Source organism: Nannospalax galili, unplaced genomic scaffold, assembly GCF_000622305.1.
Source record: "Nannospalax galili isolate Female #2095 unplaced genomic scaffold, S.galili_v1.0 scaffold663, whole genome shotgun sequence".
NCBI lineage: Eukaryota > Metazoa > Chordata > Mammalia > Rodentia > Spalacidae > Nannospalax > Nannospalax galili.
In genome coordinates, this window is record NW_008351881.1 from 8,103,765 (window position 1) to 8,112,505 (window position 8,741).

The 8,741-nt window shown below is 42.9% G+C and overlaps 1 protein-coding gene across 9 annotated transcripts in view; it reads right to left on the reverse strand.

The window, feature by feature from the left end:
• Frem1 (FRAS1 related extracellular matrix 1) overlaps window positions 1–8,440 on the reverse strand; it is a 172,493-nt gene extending 164,053 nt beyond the window's left edge. For 3 of the 9 annotated variants that reach the window (XM_008848839.3, XM_029553926.1, XM_029553927.1), the window contains exon 1: window positions 8,145–8,439. The gene's annotated coding sequence lies outside the window, so the exon portion shown is untranslated. Of the gene's footprint in view, window positions 1–8,072 lie in introns of all 9 variants that reach the window. The other 6 variants (XM_029553929.1, XM_029553925.1, XM_029553932.1 and 3 more) reach the window with 4 other exon arrangements.
• Between the last annotated feature and the right edge of the window lie 301 nt (window positions 8,441–8,741).

An 8,741-nucleotide genomic window follows, 5' to 3' on the forward strand; every position in this document is an offset into this window, starting at 1 on the left:
TTCCCACAATATATATCAAGATGAAATACAAATGGTTATATTTGGGGTTAGTGACAGGTCTTAAAATCATTTCTTGTAAAATCACTATTGAAACCTAGAAGATTCCAGGCTATCTTTACCTGCTACATAGAAATGAATTCAGACCTTCAGGTCTATAAATTTAAAATCTCAAACATCCACTCAAAGTATAATTCCCCTCTGTGCTTCTTAGGTACTAATTACTGCTTGTTGATTCCCCAATGAGCCAGTGGAAATTTCCAACACCCTCTGTAACATGCTTTAACTTGTTCACAGAGCTGATCTTATCCACCTCACTATCTCCAGCTTGGTAAAGGTAATCTGGCATTTTCTCTTCAATAACAGCAAAAGAGAGACAAATCTTTTGAAGGGAAAAAGGAGTTAATTCTTATTTTTAGTAAAATGGGGTTTATTATATTAAAAGAAATCATAATAATACATAATATTTAGATCACAATTTCTAGCTGATCTCTGTGTAGACAGACTTCACATACATATATGTACTAAGGAGAAAATCCTAAGTAAACTCCTTACCTCTGTCTGTGGAAAGAAATTAAACCTATAATATGTTACTTGAACCTTCTTTTCATTGTTATTTTTGTTTAATTAGCAGAAAAAACCTCACTGTTCCCACTTCTAGCTTGACTCCTAACTATGACATCATCTTAAAGTCCTAATCTGGGATCTTTCTGGTCACAGGGCTAATAACTGAGCCTATAACAGAGACCCTGCTATGACATACAATATGATCATCTCCATGAGCTCAGCTGCCATCATTCACCATGCCCAATGTCACCACGCTCAATGTAGGCTGAAGTGGGGAAAAAGTGGGTGGGGACCCAGAATCCTACCAATACTTGCACAGGCTGTGATTTCCACACAGTATAAAGGGCCTGACAGCAAAGCAACTTATACAGTCACAGATCAGGAAATGTCTCCTTATTGGGGTAAATGAAGATTTCGGTTCCTAGCAAAGCAATTCATCAACCATCAACAAGTGAGACCACAGAGCGTCTGTAATGTAAACTGGTATACAGCACCACACACTGCGGCCCTGCACGGCACTCCCTCCAAGCTGGAACCATCAAATCAGCACCACATGGGTTTAATGGCCAAATAAGAATGATCAAATAGGTTCCATGTGGGGCTTTTGGAGGATAATACAAAAGAGCAAAGTTGATCTGAAGTTCTGCCTAAGGAAATTTTCCTGTGACCCTGTAAACCAAATTCTGAATCTAGAATATACCATATGCTGATTTTTTTAAATGTGGGTTTATGCAGCTGTTTCTAGTTTTAGTTTTTTTGCTATAGTGTCTTAATCATTTGGAAGCTGACACCAAGATGAGGTGGTATTGGCATGACCTCATGGTGAACAGGATATGAACAAGAAATACACCATAAAGTCAAACTCTTTGGATGCTGTTTAAAACAGTCAAATGGAAGGCTGGAGAAACGGCTCAGGGATTAAGAACATTGATTCTTCTTGCAAAAGACCTGGGTTTGAATCCCAGCACTCACATGGCAGCTAACAACTGTCCATAACTTCAATTCCAGGGTATCCGACAGCCGCTTCTGTCCTCCGCAGGCATTGCACGACACAGGTGCACTTACCTACATGCAGACATAACACTCATATACATAAAATAAAAATAAATCAAATATTTAAAAAAATAATCAGTTCTAGCTTGTTTCTCAATTGCTGTGACAAAACACTCTGACCACTACCAACTTGGGGAGGAAATGGTTTATTTGTCTTACATCTCCCAGGACACAGTTCATCAGGGAGCCCAAGGTAGGAACTCAGGGGAGGAACCCGGAGGCAGGAGCTGGAGCACAGGCTGTGAAGAAATGCTGCTTACTGACTTGCTCCCTGGCCCCTGTTCAGTCTGCTTTCTTATGCAACACAGGCCCATCTGCCCAGGGGTGGCACCACCCACAGTGGGCTGGGCCCACATCACTCAACAATCAAGATGCCCCATGGACATGGCCACAGTCCAGTCCTACAGAGGAAATTCCCTAATTGAGGCTCCCTCAACCCAGGTGTGTCAAGTTGACAACTAAGGCTCTCCAGCACATAGTCCTACTAATGAGGCACCGGTGTGTCCACGTGTCAACTTTTAATCACCAATCAGTATCGTCTGCAGTAGCTGTTCTTATTCCAAAATGTCTGAGGGCTTAGGGAACCAGCTAATTTCACACCTAAGCAAAACTATTTTAATAAAGAGCTGTGTGGTTTCATTCAACCCTATTGTGTGTCAGCAGCAGAGACCACAGTCGGCAGATCCAAGTTACTGTGCCATGACGTGATGAGCAGGAGTCTGATTTCCATAAGTTGAAGAAAACATTAAGAGAAAGGAAGGCTAAAAGAATGAAAGGCGAAGGAAGCTAGGGAAAAGGCAATTGGGTCTGTAATTTGAAATGGGTTGTTAAGGCTTTGACTCCTGGGGAACTGGTTCTCACATCGCAGGGCCTTAAATGATGTTAAAAGGGGCTGTTTTATACTGCCTGGAATGATGTGGCTTCCATTCTCACTGAGATCTTTCCTACTTACTAACTCCAGTGAAATGCCTTCTCTAGGATGCCCTAAAACTTGAGCATCCCATTTGGAAAGATTCCTCTCTGCCACTGCAAAGACCGTATTTTATTTAAGCCCATCATGAGGCATTTGTCCCTCGCTACCTGATAGTATCTATTTATCTATGAGCTTTGACGGCAGGAGTATAAAAATGTCTGTTGTATGTATGAGGAATTTCAATGTATGGATCAATAAATAATCAACTTACTATGTATGCCCTTAGCATTTTTGTCAAAACAAGAACACACATCAAAACTTACATACCTCTATGATTACAAGGTATAAAAGCACTGTAACTAGTTTCTTCCTTAAAGACAGAGAAGAGAGAGGGAGAAAAAGAGGTTTCTCTTAAGAGAGACATCGTGAGTGTACATCATAGCTCTGTTTTTTGCTTTCTCTGGTTGAGCATTTTCTTCAGTTCCTAAACAAAGATGTAGACAAGCTAATCCAATTCACAGACAGGACAAATCCATGAGTGCTGACTGCTGTCACCCTGGGCACAGTCTAGATCCACAGCCTTGATAATCTGGGGTTGGAACGATAGGTTCAAGCCAGTACATTAGCTTTCAATAAGCAAAAATGTGTAACTCTATATCTCCAAAATTAAGTACATATGTATGACAAAAAGCAGACCTGTTTTGGCAGTAATTTGTTGGGGGGAAGTTGGTCTTCAATTATTTGAAGAAGGAGTGATCTTACCATGGCTTTAGGATTCCCTTTAGGGAAATCCTGCCTGGTTTCCCTGCCCTCCTCTCCAAGCTCTTCTTTTGCCACTGTCTGGGCCACTGGCAAGCTGGTCGAGCAGGACTTCTGCCCTTCTTTAAACTCACCACACTGCCCATGCCAGCCGTGGGCTTTTGTCTGTTTGGTTCATGCTGCCTCTCTTGGCATGAATGCCCACTTCTCAACTGCCCCACTTGCCTGGTTAAAGCCTACTTCTGTTCTCTTCCAGGCCTAGATGTCTCAGTCCTGTTTAATCTGCTCATGTGGAATCCTGCCATGCTGTACCACTGCAAGCATGTCATCTCTATTCAAAGCCATTTGAAAAACATCTGCTTTTTCCCTGGTCTGTAAGCTCCTTCAAGATAAGAACCATGACAGTTCTGCTCCCCTGTTCCTCCACAGCTGGCACTGGGTGTTGCACAGAGAAGCTCAGTAAATATCAGTTGAAAAACTGACGACAGTACAAACAGCAGATCTATGGAAAGGGGTGGGGGCAGGGGGCAAAACAGAGGAGAGGAGAGAGACCAGGCTCTGTGTTTGGATGGCTGTGTCCTTCCATTTGGTGATAGTTCAGATTTACTATGAAGAGATCCCAGTTTCAAATTCTTGAATAAGCATTCTCTCCGAAATTGGAGGGGTTGGTATAATAGAGTAAAATCCTGAAAAATAAAATGATTCTTCAATTCTGGATGGTCAAGGAGACAGGAGGACTGGCCCTTGCCCTGGGGCTTCAGTGCTAATCACTTTCGTGAACCTTTTTAGGCATAAGAAAGAATCAAGATAACTAGACTGTCAGTCAGTTAGAACCCGGGGGAGTGTTGGGTTGGTGCCTGCTCTGCCCAGTCAGAGGGATCCAGAAGAAAACTCATCTCCTATTTCTCTTTTCTTTACCCCACCACATGTTTGTGTCTTTCCAGCCTTCGTATATTTGAATCAGCCGTCTCTCAAGGAGAACTCAGTACTGAGCGCACATAGGCTGTGCTCCTTGAACAAACAGCCAGCAAGGTGTTAACGCCATCATTTTATTTTACTCCCCAGGCAGTTGGCTGATGTGGCTGCCATTTCAGATGGAGGAACATTGCAGCCCAAGTGAGAATTTACTCAAAATGTATTCAAATCACATTCTTTTTTCTATATTACCTCTTAAATTTTACAACTAGGCTGTTGTTATTAATGTTGTCTTTGGGGATCAAAGAAATTACCACTGTTTGGATGAAACAGAAATATCTGCTATGTTATCAGAGAGGGAAACACAAATAAGACATAATTAAAGTACTGTTGTGTGTCGCTGCTATCTTGTCTAAGAAGTGGGCTCATCACTTTCACAGGAAAGACAAATCAGCTTTCCAGGATTCAATAGGAAGTAGGGAATACAATAACTTTTCCACATTTGGACTCATCTTCTTCTAATGATTTCTATCTTTTCTGAAATCTTCCTCACTTTACAAGGTCTCATTCTATTATTTACAAAGGAAGAAATTTTTGTGCTAACTAGAAACACAGACCTCGGAATGAGATGCCAAGACACTGACCTCAAGAGACAAAGGCATGACTCATTTATTTTATGTGAAGAGTGCAGAGCATCTGTAAGCACTGAGCGGTGATAAGCTTGATGGAAGACAGAGCTGGGTCCCAGGGTTCTGCAGCACCAGAGGGAAGGTAGGCCTGGGGTTAAGTCCTGGAGTCTTTATCTGCTCCTCTGACTCTAGCAGTCAGACAGGAAAATGAAGCTGAAAGTGCAAAGTAGCCTGCAGCCTTCACATGATGCACAAAAGGAGTGTTTCTGATGATCTTTTAAAAACATTTTTCAAATTTCACCAATTATGTGAAAACAGGCCTTGAGAACAGGTAGGGGGCAAAACCAACTATTTTTGCCTTTTCCTGTGAAAACTTACTGATGAGGGGCAAGTTAGTGATAAGTGTATGCTAACTTTGCAAGATTCTAGCCCTTGTTCTCCAGTCAATAATTGACCACACAGACAGTCAGCTGGAGGCTACACTTGTCAGAAAAGTACACAGATCTTTCTTATCTTGATGACCAAGTTTCAGGGCCCTTTGAAATAGTGTACCAGTCACTGAGGTAAAAAGAAGTTATGGTGTAGACAAAATACAGCACGGCCAAGATTTCATTAGGGAGTGAAGTTTTTGTTTGCTTTCTGTTTTCCCCAGCCCCTCAAAGGCCTCTCACCTGGCTGCACAAAAGCTATGGAGTCACTTGAATGGAAGGGTCAGGTTGCAAGCTGTGAGGCACAGCAGCCAGCAAGCCCTGTTCAGACCACCCAGCTCTCCAAAGGGGAGCTACATCAGATTCAGACAAGATAAGAGACTGCCCTTCTCAGTGACCTAACCCAGGGAGACAGACTCAGTGACCTAACCCAGGGAGGCAGTTACACGATCCCACGGTGGGGGATATTTGCAAGCCCTGAAAGGGGACATTTGTCTAACTGAACACACAAGTGATACTGATTATTGTGAGAATAAAATTAGTAAGATGCAATTTGTGACTTTTGAAGCAAAACAGCAATCTGAGTCTTTGGGCCTACACCCAAAATGCTAAAAAGACTTAAAACCCATGTCTGAATTTGGAAGACTGAGCTAGTATGAAAATACCAGCTAGAACAATACACAAACTTGGGGCTGGGTATGTAGCCCCTTAGTAGAGAGCCTACACAGGATAAGCAGGCCCTGGTTTGATCCCCAGCATGGAAGATAGGCATAATATGCTCAAACTCATTGAATCCACTTTATTTTACTACCAGGAAGGCAAGTTTAGAGAAGGTGGTTGGCTAGTCTAAGACTAGTTAGCCCTGAGATTGGTAATGCTACCTGCACTGGTCATGTTGAAATCCTTAGAAACTAGTTACTGAGCCTGGCACCAGGCAAGAGAAGAAAGGAACGGGCTTGGATAACTACGTCCTACTTTCTTTTCACTATAAATATTGAATACCATAAAATGTGGCGCTGGATAGAGACTGTTCTGGGTTTCATATGTTGTCCCATGAGGACCACAGCATAATGAAGAACCACTTCCTGTTCAGTCACTGAGGGTGGGCCCAACACAAACTCAATTTCTAGAAATAAGACTCCTGCATTTTCAAGAAATCCAGCTCCATGCAGCCCAACTCAGTCCAGCCTAGCCCCAGCATCAGAGCATTCCTGGTAGGCTGATAATGAAGAATGGCCCCAGACAAGCATTGCTTAGCTCTGAGAAGCCAAGAGGGCTGCATAGGCCATCACCTGACAACATGGCATCACCAGATACCTGCACACAAATCCCTTTCTCACCCATGGCAATGGAGAGAGAGGTAGATAGGGCATCAAGGGAAATGAAGCTGAGGTTGGTGGGAAGGCTGGTTAAAAAGCCCTGATTTGGCAGTCAAACTTGCAAACCCATGCTGCACCCGATTTGCATTCAGTATAGACTCACGCTTAAGCTCAGGCTTATTGCTTAGACATGAAGTTTGATATTAACCAAATGCATGACAAGAATTTAACTGCCAAAAAATGTGTATAGCAATGCTTACTCAAGTGTGATATACCTAACATTGGATTCACCTGTAAAGATTAACCTGTAAAGGCTTAACCCTGGCTCTAAAAGCATTTGGTGGCAGAGACTAGGCATGTCTTTTCACCAAGCCCAAAGGGCTTTCTTCTACTTCTTCTTTTATTATTTTTTTCTAAGGCAAAGTCTTGCTATGTTGGCCAGGCAAGCCTCGAACTTGTGATCCTCTTGCCTAGGCTTCTGAGTACTGGGATTACAGGTGTATGTCACTACATTAGGTTTAGGAGGTTCTTATCCATGTTAAGTTTTGAGAGTTCAGGATAGAAGGAAAAAGAGCAAATGTAACTGGCACTGTCCTGTTGTTACCCATAAAGCACTTTCTCTGTGGATAGCAGGATGGGGATACTAACATAAACCTTTTGAGCTTTGTAAGAGGCAGGAAGGGTCATGATTTTCCAGAGCCAAGCCTGAAGAGAATCTGGGTCCCTCCTTACTTAGGTCTGCAAAGCAGCCCTGAAGAGGTTAATCTCTCCAGAAACATTCCTAGCCTATAAACACTAACCAGCCCCGGAAATGCTCTTTCTAAGCTTTGTAATTCACACCACTCCTCGGGACTGAACACAATAGTAAAAAAACAGAAACGAATTAAATGCCTTGCAAATGATTTCTGTGATACCGATGAAAACTCCCAGAAATTATTTACTATATCAGCAAAGCTTCTGGACCAAATCTCAGCAACAAGATGAAAGAGCCTAAAAACAACAGACAAAAACTTCAGAACAATGTGATTTCTTTGCTTCCCTAACCCTATCTTTCATCTCTACAAAATTGAACTCATACTTTCAAAGAATGTACCCAAATGTAGCTAAGCTAACGCAAGGCTATCCAGAAAACAACCACATTCTAGATTTGTATACCCTGAGGATATTATTTGTCTGTTCATTTTTGCATCTTTTATCTTTGCCATTTCATTTAGCTGAGAGAAAATACTCCAACTTCAGGGGAAATGTCCCAGAATTTTAAGTCACCTATTTCATTGACAAGAGCCACTGGGAAAGAGGTCAGAAGAGTCACGCAGAGTATCATTCCCAACTTTGTCATTCGGTTTGGTCTCTATGTGTTAATGGGAGAATTAAACTTTCACAAGCCATCTCTGTAGACTGCTTACACTGAGTCTCAAAGTAACCCACCACCGGGACAGTCTTCTAACAACAGTCACAAGAAGAGGAGAGGACACAGAAAACAGATACTTACAGGTAGTGGGTTTCCTGTCCAAGCCAAAAAGCTAGAGACCTTTGGAAGTGGCAGGCGGGAGAAGTCACTGACCTGGTAATCTGGTTTAAAGAGCTTTCAGAGGAAGGAGGAGGAAAATCATCCCAGAAGGAGAGCTGAAATTCCAGTCTTTCAGGTCAGCTGAGTTTGAGTTTTCTTTGTACTAAAAATCCACTAACCCACACAACACAAAAACAGACACAGAATGGAAGTTCCCAAACATACTCCCCTTGCTCCTCTTCTCCAAAGCTGCTGCTGTGACTTTGAAAACTTCCTTCCCCAGCGCCAAGTTTCAGGACTCCCCAAAGAAGGGCGTGTTAAGGAAGGCGTATTAAGGATGCCTGCAACTGTTTGCTGGGAGCCCGACTTCCCTGGCCGAGAGCCACAGCTCCCATCCCTTCTTCTGGTTGGTCAGCAGGGACAAGACTGAGCTTTTGTTAATAGGTCGGTTACTTCTTTCCCAGCCTCCTTTCTCACTATTAGTGATGTGCTAATTGCTCTGCTGGTGGCTGGGCTGAAGCAGTCTCTACCGCCAGCAGCACAGGGACACACACACACACACACACACACACACACACACGCACGCACGCACGCACGCACGCGCGCGCACACATACATGCAAATATCCGCAGGCTCGGACACACCATGACT